General features: G+C 35.6%; 1 protein-coding gene across 1 annotated transcript in view; it reads left to right on the top strand.

Moving 5' to 3' along the window:
- Positions 1-16,991, top strand: part of LOC150110579 (cilia- and flagella-associated protein 43-like) — a 609,434-nt gene that overhangs the window by 342,304 nt on the left and 250,139 nt on the right. The window lies entirely within an intron of this gene.

Here is a 16,991-nt window from a genome sequence, read left to right on the forward strand (position 1 = left end):
ATTTCTTGTATTCATAATATTTCAGTATATAATATGTATATTTTTAATATATTCTATATTTCCAAAAACAAAGACTTCTGTAGAAGTAGTGAATGATACGAACAAAAAAAGGAATATATGTGATGAAAGATAAAGATCTAAGAGACATTACGATAATAATTGAAATGGAATACATAAATGTTTTATCAACAAAATTTTCCGTTATATCTCATGACCTAGCAGTGCAGTAGTAGTATTGTAAAAAAGAGAATATAATAACAATTAAACAAAAAAAAAATTTATATATAGCGCATTACAAATATGAGCTATCAGAAGTGTTAGAAGAGCTTGATTTGTATGCTGACAGAGTACATAGCAAAAAAAAAAGTAATTTGTAGCAGTGAAACACACATAAAATTTACATTAGTGTGGTGTAATTTGTATGAACTTATGAAAATTGGGAAAATTTTAAGCAGTTATTAAATTATGCTGCTGAATCAGAGCTTCATGACTCTCTTGTTGCACTCAGTAGTTCCATTAAAAAATGGCTTTTATGTAGCACTTGAATCTTTTTCCAATGAATCATGTATCAGGCAGATATAGCATTACCTGTAATACGTAATTTGTCTATCTCACAAAAAAAAATGTGATCCTGGTTCTCTTTTAAACATACCATTACAGAACTGCCCATTTTCTCATATATATATATATATATATATGAAAGATCACAAAAACAAGGATCCAGAATAGTTCTCAGAGGGATAGAAGAAAAATTTGACCAACATGTGTAAAAACAGCATTAACTTGCAAATCAACTGGATGGATAGACTCCTGGAGAGTTAGTATGCAGAACCTTGGATAACTTTTCCAATTAATCCTTGACAATAAGGAATAGAAACTCTACAGATGTCCTTGTGAGAAGAATAAGGATGGAAACCATAGGTGTGTTTGTTATATTAGAAATGTGGTTTGAGTTGTAACCATGAAAAGTAGGAGCAATATCCAGGAAAAGGAAAGTTACTAGTGGTGTGCCTCAGGAGTCTGTTTTAGGGCCATTGCTGTTTAACTTGTATATTAATGATATTGGCGAAGATTTGGATGGAGATATTCAGTTGTTTGCAGATGATGCAAAGTTGGGACAAACCATGAAGAGTAGAGAAGATGTTGTGGCCTTACAAGAAGATTTGAATAAATTGAGTGATTGGGCACGGGAATGGGAATGAGAGTGTAATGTTGCAAAATGTAAGGTTTTAAAATTTGGAAAACGAAAATGGGATGCAGAATTTATCCTCATATCAATTTATCAATATATCCTCACCATGCTTGGTGAGGATATATTGTCGGAGGTGGAGGAAATGAGAGATCTGGTGATGATAGTAGATAAGGATCTGAAATTTAAGGGACACATAGCCAAAATTGGGAAGATAACACAAAGTCTTCTGGGAATGATGCAAAGGACACTGACTTGTAGAAGTAGGGAGATTCTTGTTCCATTATATAAGGCTTTGATTAGGCCCCACATGGACTGTTGTGCCCAGATTTGGTCACCTGATTTTCATAAGGATTAAGAGATTTTGGAAAGGATCCAGAGGCGACTGACTAAGGTAGTTTCTAACCTCTGGAATGTCGAGTATGAGGAAAGATTGAATAGATGCAACTTGCAGAGTCTGGTGGACAGAAGGAAGAGGGGAGATATGATAGAGACCTACAAGTTATTAAGGGGTTGTTATAGGATAAATAGGATAAATTGAAACTGTATGAAGAGGGTGTGAGTAGGGGAATGAGAAGCAGGTTTATATCATGCAGAGTCGTGAATGATTGGAGTGCCTTGCCTGAGAGTGTGGTGTCTGCAGAGCATTTGAGTGTGCGTAAAGCATGGTGATGAGCTGTGTATGATAAAAGGACCTCCTAGACGAGTCCTAGATGTTAAAATGCTTTGGTGGCACATAAAGTGTGTGTGCATGATGAACTAAAGTTTTGGTAGTGTTAGACTATAGAAAAGAGTAAAAATTCAAAAGCCATCACTTTAAACTTCCATTTTGGTATCTCCCTATTATTTTCTGTAGACAGAAAACTGTAATTTTCTATCTGCTTTCTTAAATAAACTCATGTAAGAAAAGAAGGATGTTATTGACTTCTACTTCCAGCAGTAATACGGTTCTTTGAAAAAAAAAAAAAAAAAAAAATCCTGTTTCATAAAAACAATTTTTTTTTTCTTTTTTCAGAGGACTCTTGTAGTATATAAATATATACTACTCAAAACAGTTAGGGATATTTTGGTTTTCTTGTAAATTATAAAGTTGTTCTAAAAATAATTTACAAATGTAACACATTTATTTTAATATATTGTTAATATACAACAGTGTAGAACACTCAACTGCTTACAAAATCATATTAAAATATGACTTGTCGAAAATTATATTAGCCATATTAGCATGTTGGGGGGGGGGATATAAAAGTGTGGCTTGCTGCACTCACTTTCACAGTGCATAATTATCACTTCAGTTGTAAACTTGTGTCACCTACCACCCATTATTTTGTTAAAAATGGCAGGGCAACATGATATCCCAGAATCCATGGCTTGGAGAGCTATTGGTCGATTAGAAGCTGGATAAATGCAGCTAGTTGTTGCTCAAGTGTGTCGTGTATCTCAAAGCATAATTTCACGAATTTGGAATTGCTTTTTGGAGACGGGAAATGTTCGCAATCGTCTTCATGCCATAGGTTTATATGCTCGAAGGCCAATGGTTTGCATTCCTCTAAAAGCAAATCACAAAAGAGCCTGAAGAATTTGGGCACACCACAATTGGACAAATGAGGATTGTGCTTGTTAGCTTTTTAGTGATGAGTCCAGGTTCAGTCTGCAACCAGATAACTGACGTAGCTTAATATGCCGTGAAAGTGGAACAAGAAATAATCCACAGTTTGTTCGTGAAAGACCCGAACATCAAGGTGGGAGTTTGATGGTATGGGCTGGAATAAGTATAGGTGGCCATACTGATCTCTATTTTATCAGAAATTGTTTCTTAACAGCCCAAAGGTATCGCAATGAGGATTTTGGAACCGATAGTTTGTCCATGTGCTGCTGCAATTGGCCAAGAATTCATTTTTATGGATGACAATGCTTGTCCACACCATGCAAATTTGGTACAAGAATGGTTTGAGGAAGAAGATAATGAACAAATGGACTGGCCTTCCTGTTCACCAGATTGTAATCCAATCAAACATGCCTGGGATGCTTGATTGGATTACAATTAGGTAGGCATGTTTCTGCTCGACTGGTGGCACCACAGTTGCTTCAAGAACTCAAAATTGCTCTCACAAAAGAGTGGGGAAATATCCCAAAAGAACTTTGATCATCTTATCCGGTCCATTCAATCAAGATGTACCGCTGTTAATGGAGACTATTAAAAATTAACAAAAGCATTTTTGGCTATTCTTGTTGTTATTTTTGTTAAAATTATTTCACTCTAAAATGTATAATTTGTTAAATTTGTAATAAATATCGATTATTTAAACAATATCTCATCGATTACACCATATTCATAAGTAAAAATAAAATAAATAAGCTAACGCCTTTTTATTCCTGTATAGGGAATAGGCGAGGCCGTGGTAGCCCTGTCTAACCTTTGGATACTGAGTGAGCAGTTCACTCTCTATTGGTAGCCAATCAGAGATAGCTGGCCCAAGGCTATCAGTAATTAATCGGTGTGCAGTGAAGAAGGTGGCTAGTAAGTGCCGCCATCTCATTGTCCCTAACCCTAACACAATATTTTAATGTCTCTGAAATACTGTGGGTTCTACTGTCGATTTTCTTGAGTTTATGGGACAAAAAATCCCAATTTCCAGGAGAAAAGACCCACTTGCCCATGCCAGAGATCAACTAACTCGGGAACCAGTCAAAGAAAGGTTTAGTAAAAGTTCCTCTAGTCAGTGACTAGACTTGAACTCCAAGTCTACCTTCTGGCGGTTTAGTGCTGAGGAGTCCAAACACCACTTCCACTGAGTTACACGGGCATCCATAAGTAAGAAATATTTATTCATGTATAAAGTATCCAATAGTTATAATTATTTGCTGAAATTTATAATTATCTGACAGAAATTAAAATATCCCTTAATTGTTTTGAGCAGTGTATAAGTATATAAATATTTAAGTACTTACAGTATATAAATTGATTTCTCCTTATACTTTAAAATTTCATATTTGCAACAAGCAGTGCAGATGATGACTGCACAAAGTACTTAAATAAATATTTAAGTACTTATAGTATATAAATTGATTTCTCCTTATACTTTAAAATTTCATATTTGCAACAAGCAGTGCAGATGATGACTGCACACAACAAACTCATCATCAACTCCACAACAAAATTAATTAACTAGGGAGCCTGCTTCTTTAAAGAATACAGCAGTAAAATAGTGCCTGCAGTCTGACTACTGGATAGAACACAGGACTGGACCTGTTAGTAATATTTTGGCTGGGAGAAGTCCTGATCAGCTGGCAAATAATAATACTGCTCATCTTCCAGGTAGTGCATGAAGGAAGTTTGAGCATAGCTGCTTGCAGAGAGAGAGAGAGAGAGAGAGAGTACTCACTTTGTGCAAGTTCTGTCCATCCTTCAATTCAGATGCCTGCATCTGTTCTATAAATTTTCCTAATATTCCACTGCTATGATTAGTTTAACAGATTATAGGATGATTGCAGTTAAAGTAAAATAGCCAAAAGAAATATTGCAAAATACAACAAAAATACAGTGGTACCTCAACTTATGAACCGCTTGACATACGAACTTTTCGAGATATGAACTTTTTTCGTATCCAATTTTATCCTCTAGATACGAACTAGACTCAAGATATGAACCGTGATGCTTTTTCTTTTCAAATGAACTAAAGCCTATTTTACATTATACTTTTTTTAAACTTTTTTATGCACGTTTAGCTGAGCGGACGCTGAACCGTCTCTAGTGTAACGATTGTTGTTGCTACATCGTATTTATCTGAAATACGATGAATGCTGCACGTATTTACTTTTTTGGTATTTATCTATTTTGTTATTTGTGTAAACAAACAATACACTTTGTGAAGTTTTTTAGGTTTGTATTTATTATGTGTACTGTATGTATTTATTTTTATAAGTGATGTGTTCTATTGTAGCTTCACGTTTATTTTCTGAATAATCTACCAGATAAGTCATTTCACTGATCAGCTTATTATTTTGAACATGGGACCAAAGAAAACTAAGAAAGTAGAGAAGAAGAAAATCACAATAGAAATTAAGAAAGAAATTGTGAAAAAATGTGAGAAAGGAGTCAGGCAAAGTGATCTGTGCAAGCTGTATGACTTGTACAAATCCACCATAGCTACAATTTTCAAGAAAGCAGGTTTTTATAAGGAACTGGATGTGGCCAAAGGAGTATCTATCATGTCATCTTAAAGAAATAAAGTTATGGAAGAAATGGAAACTTTACTACTTATCTAGATTAATGACATGCAACTGAAAGGAGATAGTGTATTCAAAACATGATCTGTTTACAAGCTCAAACTATTTACAATGATCTTTCACAGAGCTTGCCATCCACTAGCAGTAGCAAAGACATCGGCAAAGAGTTTAAAGCTAGCAAAGGATGGTTTGAGAAATTCAAGAATAGAACCGGTATCTATAGTGTTGTTAGACATGGAGAAGGTGCTAGTGCTGACAAAGAAGCCACTGAAAGGTTCGTGAAGGAATTTCAGAAAGTGATGGAGTCAGAAGATTACAGACCAGAACAAGTTTTTAAATGCAATGAAACTGGGCTTTTCTGGAAGAAAATGCCTAAGAGAACGTTCATCACTAAGGAGGAAATGCCATTGCCAGGACACAAGCCAATGAAAGACAGACTTACTTTGCTTTTTTGCACCAATGCCAGTGGTGAAAGATAAAACCTCTGTTGGTTTATCACTCTGAAAATCCTCAAGTCTTTAAAAAGCAGAAAGTTACAGGCACAAACTCAGCATTATGTGGAGAGGTAACAGCAGAACCTGGTTAAACAGGCAATTCTTCTGTGAGTGGATGACAGAGGTCTTTGCTCCCGCAGTGAAATGGTATCTACAAGAAAAGGGTCTGCCTGAGAAAGTTCTTCTTATAATGGACAATGCTCCAGCACATCCACCACAGTTGGAAGAAGATTTGGATGAAGAGTTTAATTTCATCAAAATTAAGTTCTTGCCTCGTAATACCACACCACTCCTACAACCAATGGATCAATATGTTATTTCCAACTTCAAAAAGTTTTATACCAAAGCTCTTTTCCAAAGATGTTTCGAATTTATCACTGACACAGAATTAACCCTCAGGAATCTTCATTGTTTGCATCTTATTAGTCAGGCAATAAGATTAATCTTATTGCATTTCCCTCATTTAGTTGAGAATAGTTTTTTATTTTTTGAATTTTTTTTTAATTTTTGAAACTGGGAACAGATTAATTGATTTCCCATAGGAAGATATTTCTGTGAGAACTCTAAAATCAGCCTGGAAAAAGTTATGGCCTGACTGTGTCAGAGGAACTGCATTGGAAAGACCTGAAAGCGAAATTGGCATTGTAGATACAGTTGTCTCCCTGGGCAAGACCATGCATTTGAAAGTTGATGAAGCAGACATTGAGGAGTACAACGTTGAGCTGACCACAGAAGAGCTACAGGAGTTAAGACGAGAGCAGGAAAAAGAAGGGGATGAGGAGGAAAAGCAATTGTCTTCGGAGGACAAAGCAGACAGCAACAAAAAGGGAGCAATTCCAACAAGTGATGTAAAAAAAATCTTGCAGCACTGGGGCGAATTATAAGAATTGGTTAACAAATGGCATCCAAATCATGGTGTTGTTTCTAGAGCCACCAATATCTTCAATGACAATATCATTAATCACTTTAGAAGGGTGTTAAGGAAATGACAGATTCAGTCAACGTTGGATAGGTTTTTTAAACCTCTCTCACCTAAGAGACAAAAAGAAGCAACTGATGACAACAAATTGAAAACTCCTGAACCACAAAACCAGTCACAAGAAAATTGATTTTTTTTTAAAAATTTAATGGGAGATGATTTTCATACTAATCATGTAAAACCAAAGATTTCATAAATAAAAATTAATATGGTATACAAAATGCATATTTATAGTGTAAAAGTGCTCCTTCTCACTCCTCCGTTTCTTTGCATTTCCTTCGTTTAGTTGAGAATATTTTTTTTTTTATTTTTTTAAATTTTTTTTTAATTTTTGAAACTGGGAACAGATTAATTGATTTCCCATAAGATATAATGGAAAATTGGGTTTCGAGATACATACTTTTCGAGCTACGGACCACGGTCAGAAACGAATTAAGTTCGTAAGTCGAGGTATCACTGTATACCAAAAAATCTAACAACAACAACAAAAAAAAACACTCCTACACTTACTTTACCAACATTTGGTAAAACAGGTGTGGGAGTCTGGAAGCATGAATCTAGAAAATCTTGGACTCATGGTGGGAGGCCAAGCTATCTGCACTTCATGTCATGCGTCATGCTATCTGCACTTCACGACCGTCATGCTATCTGCACTTCACGACCTGAAAAGGCAAGATATTCAAATCATGCACCGTGCTATCAGAAAAAATCTAGTTCTCACCCCTTTCTTGACTTCATTCACTCTCAGCTTTCACAGATGCCCTCTCGTCCTCTCCATAAAATGAAAAATTTCATCTATTGGTATCCCATATGATCCTTTCAAAAATTTATAGGTCTATGTCTTATTACCCCCTCTTTTTTCTGTGTGCTTGTCTACAGTTTATGAAATCTCAGTCCTCCTCATAATTTACATTCCACAGTCTTAGTATCATCTTTAATACTCTCCTTTGTATCCTCTCCACTGTATGTTCATCACTCAGCAACCAGGTCACCAGATCTGTGCATATTAGTCCAGATGAAGTCATATCAAAGACTTGTAAAAGCAGCAAAATGACTACTCACCTTTATGTATTAGTATTCCTGTTAGCATTGCAATTATCCTCTGCTAATTCGTATATGCAATCTTTGCTGTGTGGCCCTTAAATTTCAATTTCCAATGTACTAAAACTTCAAGCCAGATCAGTTTCTTCTGTCATAATCCTGCCAATATATTATGCCATCAGATATCATCACACCAAAGTGCATGCCTTTACATTTATTAAGACTGTATTGATAACCATTTTCGCATACCTACAATTGCAGCCTTTTCAAATAATTTTTCAAGTGCTATATGTCAGTATCATTCCTGATTACTTGGTATCTTGGCATCATCAATCGACAAACAGCTATATGTCTCTTGTCAAATCCTTTCCACTGTCATTAATGTAAAGGTTGAATAATAGTGGATTCAGAACTGATTCATGGGTACATCACTGGTCACTTTAAATCTTCTGTGTTCTTACTTCCATACACCAGTTTTAATATTTTTCAGTCAGTCGGTCATCCTTTTATCTAAGCTAATAGCTTATAATCCAATCCCATATCCTCAAACTTATATAACAGTCTTCTGTTCTGTATTCTGTCGAAAGTTCTAGCCAAGTTCAAAAGTTAAATGGTATCCATTCCCCTTGTATAGCTGAATCATAACACTATTATAGCTTTAATGGAACATGCATACTTGACATATTAAAGTAAGCTTCACAGCTTACACATGAAATAAAAATTATATAGAAATTATTCTAAAACTCCATTATACTTCACCAACATTATATGTACATTTCCAGGAAGATAGATTTTAACTATATTCAAAAGATGAATCACAATGAGTCATAAATGTTATACTATTAGAGTCTTTTGAATTCTAATAGTGTTACTTTTTTTCCCCCCTACTCCAGCAAGTTCAAATTCAATCGTCTTTTCCTTATATCCAATATTCAAGTTTTGGAAAGTAATCACTATTAATTTTTCATAAGATTCCTTTTTTTTTTTTTAATCTACGTAATGTACTACATTGTTCCTTTGAACTCTAATAGCATAACATATATACTTCAGCTGCAACTGAGACACAAGCTAATATACACATGATTTATGACTCATTATTGCGATCCATCTTTTGAATATAGGTAACGGTCTGTTACCCTGATGGTATCCACATTAGAGGTGTGGTAAATGAGAAGATGTACAAGGTTTGTTTTCCTGGTGGCAAAACGAATAGAGTGATTGAGGAGTTGGATATGAGGAATAAGCGAGCAAAAGAGTTTGGGCAGTCTCATGCAACCAAATTTGTTGAGGTTTGGCATGTTTCTTAGGGTTGAGGCTGATTCCATGAAGTCTTTCAGAAAGACTTTTCTTTTCTTGAATAGTCTTTGAAAGACTATTCATGGAATCAGCCTCAGCTCCAAGAAACATGCCAAACCTCAACAAATTTGGTTGCATGAGACTTCCCCAAATTTGGGAGGCTTACATCAGGAGACCTTCAGCCCAACGGCCAAAAATACCTACATAGCCTGCTAGGGGCACCTTCAGGACTTTTAGGAAAACCATAGCTTCCTCTCTTAATTTCTCATTTACTGTATTTAGTGCCTGTGTCCAGATGTCTTTATTGTAATTCCTTTGAAGATGGCAACATGACGTTGCCAAAATATTGGAAGTATATTAAAGTTTAATTTAATGTATATTCTATTGTATGTTGTAATTTCCTTAAGTTATTTAGTAAGTACGTAGCCATAAGGATTGTAACATTGTCTTTTAGTTGAAAAGAAGAGACTGAGTTTGAATCTTATTCAGGATGCTTGTTTTCATCCAAAGTTATGTTAGCTAGTCTCATATAGAACCATCAGAGTTGTTCATCCCTCTGAAAAGAGACAAGCCAAGCAAAAGAACATGCACGTCTAAAAATATACTCAGTATATTTTGTTTGAATTATGGTCTTAATTGGCTAACCATAACTCAAGCAAGAAACAAGATTGGAGTCTTCTAATGATAGCAGTTCTTTCTGTTTAAATACTTTAGTGTCTGCAAATTCTTCTGTTTTGCAGAAAGCCTTTCATTCATTTAACTGAAAGAAATTGTGCAATTAGGATGCAGTTTGAACATTGTATTGGTTTTTCTCATAAAACAAGAGTCAGGGGATATTGTGCACAACGTCAGATCACATTAGGATGAATTATTATTCATTGTAATAAATCTAGTGAGGCTGTTTCCTCACTGAGAATTCTTAATAGCAATCAAAGCTTGATTTTTTCACAGTGTATGGAATTCACATGATTAGATTTATGTGATACTTCAGACCTTGTTTATGTCAGTATTCATCAGAAAGCAACAGGCAATGTAAGAGAAATGACAGCAGACAGTGTTTGCAATGAACATTGAACTTCCTATAGTTTTGTAATATGAATAGTAATAGAAAGGCTTAGACGTTGGTTGTACACGCTTACTAAATAACGTAAGGAAATTACAATGTACAATAGAATATACATTAAATTAAACTTTAATATACTTCCAATATTTTGGCAACGTCACATTGCCATCTAAAGGCACTAAACACAGTAAATGAGAAACGAAACGAGAAAGCTATGGTTTTCCTAGAAGTCCTGATGGTGCCCCGTTGCGGGTAATGTAGGTATTCTTGGACTGAAGGTCTCCTGATGTAAGCCTCCCAAATTTGGGGCAGTCTCATGCAACCAAATTTGTTGAGGTTTAGCATGTTTCTTAGGGCTGCAGCTGATTCCAAGAATAGTCTTTCAAAGACTATTCAAGAAAAGAAAAGTCTTTCTGAAAGACTATTCATGGAATCAGCCTCAGCCCTAAAAACATGCCAAACCTCAACAAATTTGGTTGCATGAGACTGCCCCAAATTTGGGAGGCTTACATCAGGAGACCTTCAGTCTAACAGCCAAGAATACCTACATAGCCTGCTAGGGGGCACCATCAGGACTTTTAGGAAAACCATAGCTGCCTCGCTTCATTTCTCATTTATATCAGTATGATATCAGTATAATTATGTTAATAATTATACTGATATTATCATATTAATAATGCTCATAGAAAGGCTTAGATGTTGGTTATGCATTTTTTTACTAAGTAATTTAAGGAAATTACAACGTCAACTAGGATATACATTAAAATAAATTTTAATATACTTCAATATTTTGGCAAAAATAGCTTGTGTTCTGACCAAAGCTAAACCACCAAACGCCAACATGCCCAGTAAGGAAATTAAATCTCTACCGGAATTAAAGAAAAACAAGAAAATAATAATCACCAAAGCTGATAAAGGGAACGCCACAGTATTGCTTAACCAAAAGGATTACACAGGTAAGCTGAAAGCTTTATTGTTAAATCGGGCTACTTACCTTCCTATTGAGTACAATCCCACCAACTCGCAAATTAGAAAACTCCACAGGCCTCTTATACAAACTAGCTAAACATTTGGCCAAAGCTCTCTCACACTATACTGGCAAAACACCTTCACACATAAAAAACTCAGCCCACTTCAAAGCCAGCATAGAAAACCTTACACTCAAACACACCGACATAATGGTCAGTTTTGATGTCTCCTCCTTATTCACAAATGTCCCACTCAAAGAATCCTTAGAGCTAATCCAAGCTAAATTTCCTCCCGATATCACAGCCCTTTTTCAGTTCACAATGAACTCAGGCTATTTTGTTTGGCAAGGAAAATTCTACAAACAAATAGAGGGGACAGCCATGGGTTCTCCACTCTCCCCACCCTTGGCCAACTTTTACATGGAGACTTTTGAAGAGAAAGCCTTAAACTGTGCCCCACAAAAACCAACCATTTGGCTTCACTATGTTGATGATGTGTTCGCTATTTGGCCATATGGCTCAGATGCACTCCTCTTCTTCCTAACACATGTAAACAACCAACACCCCAGAATCAAATTCACCCTGGAAGAGGAAAAAAACAACTGCCTTCCTTTCTTAGACACACTAGTCACCCGCCAGCCTAATGGAACCTTGGTTTTTCTCAGTCTATAGAAAGCCCACCCATACAGGCAGATACATTCACCAACAATCCCACCACCCCTCCTCGCAACAATATGGAGTCATTAAGACACTACACAACAGGGCTAAACTTATCTGTTCAAATGACAATGCCCTAACCACAGAACTAAACCACATTCTCAATACTTTCTTAGCCAATGGCAACCCCCCACAAAAAAAATCCAAAAAATATTGAAACCAATACCCCCCCCCCCTTCACAACAAGGATTACTCTAAATCCATCACCATACCCTATATCCGAGGCACCTCGGAAAAAATTACAAAAAACCCTAAAAAAACGACTTAACTTCTTGTTAGAGACCATATAAAAAATTGGCATCCCTTATCCGCTCTACTAAAGACCAACCTCCCCCCACCCCCTAGACCTACCTGGTGTATACCAGGTCCCTTGTAGCTGTAAGCTGTCCTACTTTGGCCAAACAGGCAGGACAGCCAATATCAGAATTTCAGAACACAAGGACTACATCCGGTTTCACCAATATAGCCACTCTGGTCTTGCTGACCATGCGTTGGATACCTGCCATAAAATACGGTGGAAGAAAGCCATGATAGTACACCATAGTAAATACAAATATGAAAGGCTTTTCATGGAATCAGCTTCAGCCCTAAGAAACAACAAATTTGGCTGCATGATACTGCCTCATATTTGGGAAACCTACATCAGAAGACCTTCAGCCCAATTGCTCAAGAATACCAACATTGCCCGCTAGGGGGCACCATCAGGATTTTAGGAGAAATAATAGCTTCCTGCTTCTTCCTCATTTACTGTTTGTTGTGCCGGCATACATGTGTCTTGTTCTTAAGTTTCTTGAAAATGGCGATGTGACGTTGTCAAAATATTGAAGTATTTTAAAATTTATTTTAATGTATATCCTAGTTGACATTGTAATTTCCTTAAATTACTTAGTAAAAAAACATTAATAATGGTACTGATATTGTAATATTAATTATAATATTCATATAATATAAATAATATGAATGTATTTCTTTGTGTGTGTGTGCATCTTTTTTTTCTTTGCACGAGTTCATTTGTGTCAATTATTTTACTTATTACAGTATACCGTTATATCCTTACTGTAACTTTGATGACACTACCTTATATTAGTGTAGCAAAATTTGTTAGTAGTATTTTGATCATATATTAACACTGGCCTGGTTGGCTGAATAGGTTTAACCAACCATTTCTCCAAACAACAGGCTTCAGGTTCAAATTCCACTTTGCAGTTTGTGATGTGTGGGAGGAGTGATAGGGAAGGTAGTCAGTATGTGAAGAGAAAGGAGCGCAGTATGTGATGTGTGGGAAGAGTTTGAAAAATGAATGGAATTGTATAAGAATAGTGGACTGTATTTCAGTGGTATTAGTGTCAGTCATTTGGAGAGGCTGCTTCTGGAAGGGAGAGCAATGAGTGCAGAGAATGGATCTGAGCAACTAAGAAGCAATGGAAGAAGAGAAGAGTAAGAAAGGAGGGATTGCAGTGGTGCTTGTGAATGGAGAAGTGAGTAGCATGAGTTTAGAGAATGAGAGAACAAGGAGCAAGACAAACAGGAAAATGGAAGGACTCTGGATAGACAGTGGAACAGTAAATACTAAATTATAATAAATAATAAATAATAAATTACAGTAAATTACAGTAATCAACTTTAATGAAATGAAAGTACAGATATTTCATACTGAAACTAAGAGTACATCATCAGTGTGTAGAAACAAGTAATCAAAGGAACCAGATTACAAAGTACATACAGCTGTCGGTGGCTTACCAATTAAAAACTGCTGCTGCATGGTAGAAATTAGTATCGATAAATAATATTACTAAAAATATTATTAAACAACTATTTTTGAGGTTTACATAAGATAAGAATCTCCCAAACTTTTGGGAGAGAGAGAGACAATCGTTCCGATTCAGATTTGGTCGATGTAAAAGGACTTCGCAACTTTCTTTGAAAGACATTCATATTTAAACCTGCATCTATGGAGGAGACAAGCTTTATCCCACTGGATATTGTGTTTAGTGTCAATACTATGTTGTGCCAGACCAAACTTTTGAGGTTTCATGTATTCGATATAATATTGATGTTCATTAATTCTTTTTTCTACAGAATGGCCAGTTTGTCCAAAGTATATATTTTGATGGATGTGTTTACCAGATACCCATGGTATCTGGTAAATGCAAGCGAATGATAGAGGTTCCAGTTTGTCTTTTGTAGATGGCAACAGGTGAGAAATTTTGTTGATCGGAAAATATGTGGGAATGAGATAATACTTCTTCAAAATTCTACCAATCGGTTCCGAGATACTAGAAATATAAGGGATTGGAATCTTGCGGTCTGTTGAAGAATCCTGAGGTGTTGGAACATAGGAGTCAATTATCTGCTAGATTTGATTAGGGTTGTAACCAGTGGTGAGCTATAAGGGGCTCACGCGAGCCCATTGTTAAATTTTTCTCTAATTTGGGAGCCTCTTGTTCTTCTTGTTTAATAATCTTGCAGAACTAGAAAATACCACTGTGGAATGTATACATGCTACTATAATTGCTACTTTAAATTCATATGGATTTTCTGATAACTATATAAAAAATCATTTCATTGCATTTTGATCTGATGGAGCTAGTGTAATGTTAGGAAACAAATTAGGTGTTGCAATCAAACTTCTACAAAAATTTTCCAACATTGTGATTTGACATTGCGCTCATGATTTACACTTAGCACTAGATGATTCGATAAAAAACATTAAAGAAATAAATCATTTTGAAATATTTATGGATAAATTATATGCTTTTTATCATCAATCACCAAAAAAACCAACGAGAATTAAATATGATTGCAAAAGACCTTGGTATCGAAATTTTAAAGATCGGCCATGTGTTTGGACCACGACGGGCAGCTTGCAGTTTATGAACGGCTCTTGCTTTGTGGAGAAATTACCCAGCTTTATGCAAGCATTTTGCATTGAACGATAAATACAAGGGCTTTTTAAACCGACTTGGAATTTTTAAAAGATCTAGCATTAATGATTGATATCTTATAGGAAGTATCATATCTGTCAGAAGCTCTACAAAGTCGCAATATAAGTATTATAAGGGCTAAGTTAGGCCTTTTTTTTTTTTTTTTCGCTCGACAATGTGAGCCCTTTGTTAAAATTTCCATAGCTCACCAATAATTGGTTGTAACCATTAACCCTTTAACTGCTGAGATATTAAATGATCAGTATAACCCTCCTTGCTGAGTTATTTTTACAATTATAAAATAATTTATAATTATGTAAGATCATGAAAAAATGTGTGCGAAATTTCTTTATCTACAGGGTGGCCATAAATTAACTTTCCCTCTTTGGAGGTATCCACATTTTATATTGAGACTTTTGAAGGCATAGGGAGATGAATTCTGTGAAAAAAAGATTTAGTACTAAAAGTCGCCGATAGGGGAAATATCGAGTTAACTCGATCGTAGCAAGGTTGCCATTTTTTCTGTGCTCAAGTTAACTCGACTGTAGCAGTTAAAGGGTTGAATTCCATTAACTTTTTGACAGTAAGAAGTTCTTGTTAAGAGGAGCACACCTTATGTGCTCTATTAATTAAAGACTTGATAACACCAATTTTTTTTTTTTTTTTTTTTTTGAGAGGTGTGATGAGCATACTTTTGATGGATGTATCTGCCAGTAAAGGTAGGTTTTTGATAAACACTGTTTGATAAATTACCGCAGGATGTGGGTGTAAAGTGTAAGGTGTAAAGTCAATGAAATTTAATGGTTACAACCCTAATCAAATCCAGCAGATAATTGACTCCTATGTTCCAACACCTCAGGATTCACAGACCGCAAGGTTCCAATCCCTTATATTTCTGGCATCTCGGAACCAATTGGTAGAATTTTGAAGAAGTATCATCTCATTCCCACATATTTTCTGATATCAGCAAAATTTCTCACCTTGCTATCTACAAAAGACAAGCTGTCACCTTTATCATTAGCTGGTGTTTACCAGATACCATATGAATGTAATCTAACATTCTTTTGGACAAACAGGCCTATCTGTTGAAAAAAGAATTAACGAACATCAGTATTATATCGAATACATGAAACCTCTAAAGTCTGGTCTGGTCTGGCACAACATAGTATTGACACTAAACACAATATCCAGTGGGATAAAACTCGTCTCCTCCATAGATTCAGGTTTAAATATGAACACCTTTTCAAAGAAAGTTGTGAAGTCTTTTTACATCGACCAAGTCTGAATCGGAACAATTGTCTCTCTCTCTCCCCCAACAGTTTGGGAAATTCTTATGTTATGTAACCATCAAAAATAGTTGTTTAATAATATTTTTAATAATATTATTTATTAATACTAATTTCTAGCATGTGCCAACAGTTTTTAATTGGTAAACCACCGACTACTGTATGTACTTTGTAATCCGGTTCCTATAGATGCAGGTTTCAGTACAAAATATCTGTACTTTTATTTCATTAAAGTCAATTACTGTGGTTATCATGTAATTTATTATTTATAATCATGCCACAGGTACCTTTAAAGAATAGCATGGGAAAGGTCAGTGCTCAAAGAGGACATGAAAGGTGGGAGTAGACACAAAACAAATGGGATGTCTTGGGATATAGGGAGAACAGTTGGGTTTGAAAAGGGTATTTGGATGGGTAAAGAGACAGGAATAATTCAAGGAAGTCATGAAGAAGCCACGTCTAATAAGTGATATCAGTGAAGCTTATTATTTGAGTGAAGGGGGGGGGGAAATCTGGAAAGATTTGGTAAATGCATAGAAAAATATAATGATATAACCACGAGAAAGAACACACAAGGATATAAGAACATAAGCTACCTTCATAACTCTGCTACTGGTATGTTTCTTCTTGTAGTTATATCAGTTGCTTTAATATCATTTTGTTCTAGGTGTTTATCAGAACTTTCCAAACCCCTCCCTGCTCCCTTGTACATCCAGAGATGAGCTATTATGTTTATATACAAAAGCTAGAGGTATCAGAAACAAGGGGAATAAAATTCTTGCATTGATTGAGTTCATTTCCCCC

This window comes from Typopeltis vanoorti, chromosome 1 (assembly GCF_054136105.1).
Source record: "Typopeltis vanoorti isolate ZY-2024b chromosome 1, IOZ_Tvanoo_1.0, whole genome shotgun sequence".
Lineage (NCBI taxonomy): Eukaryota > Metazoa > Arthropoda > Arachnida > Uropygi > Thelyphonidae > Typopeltis > Typopeltis vanoorti.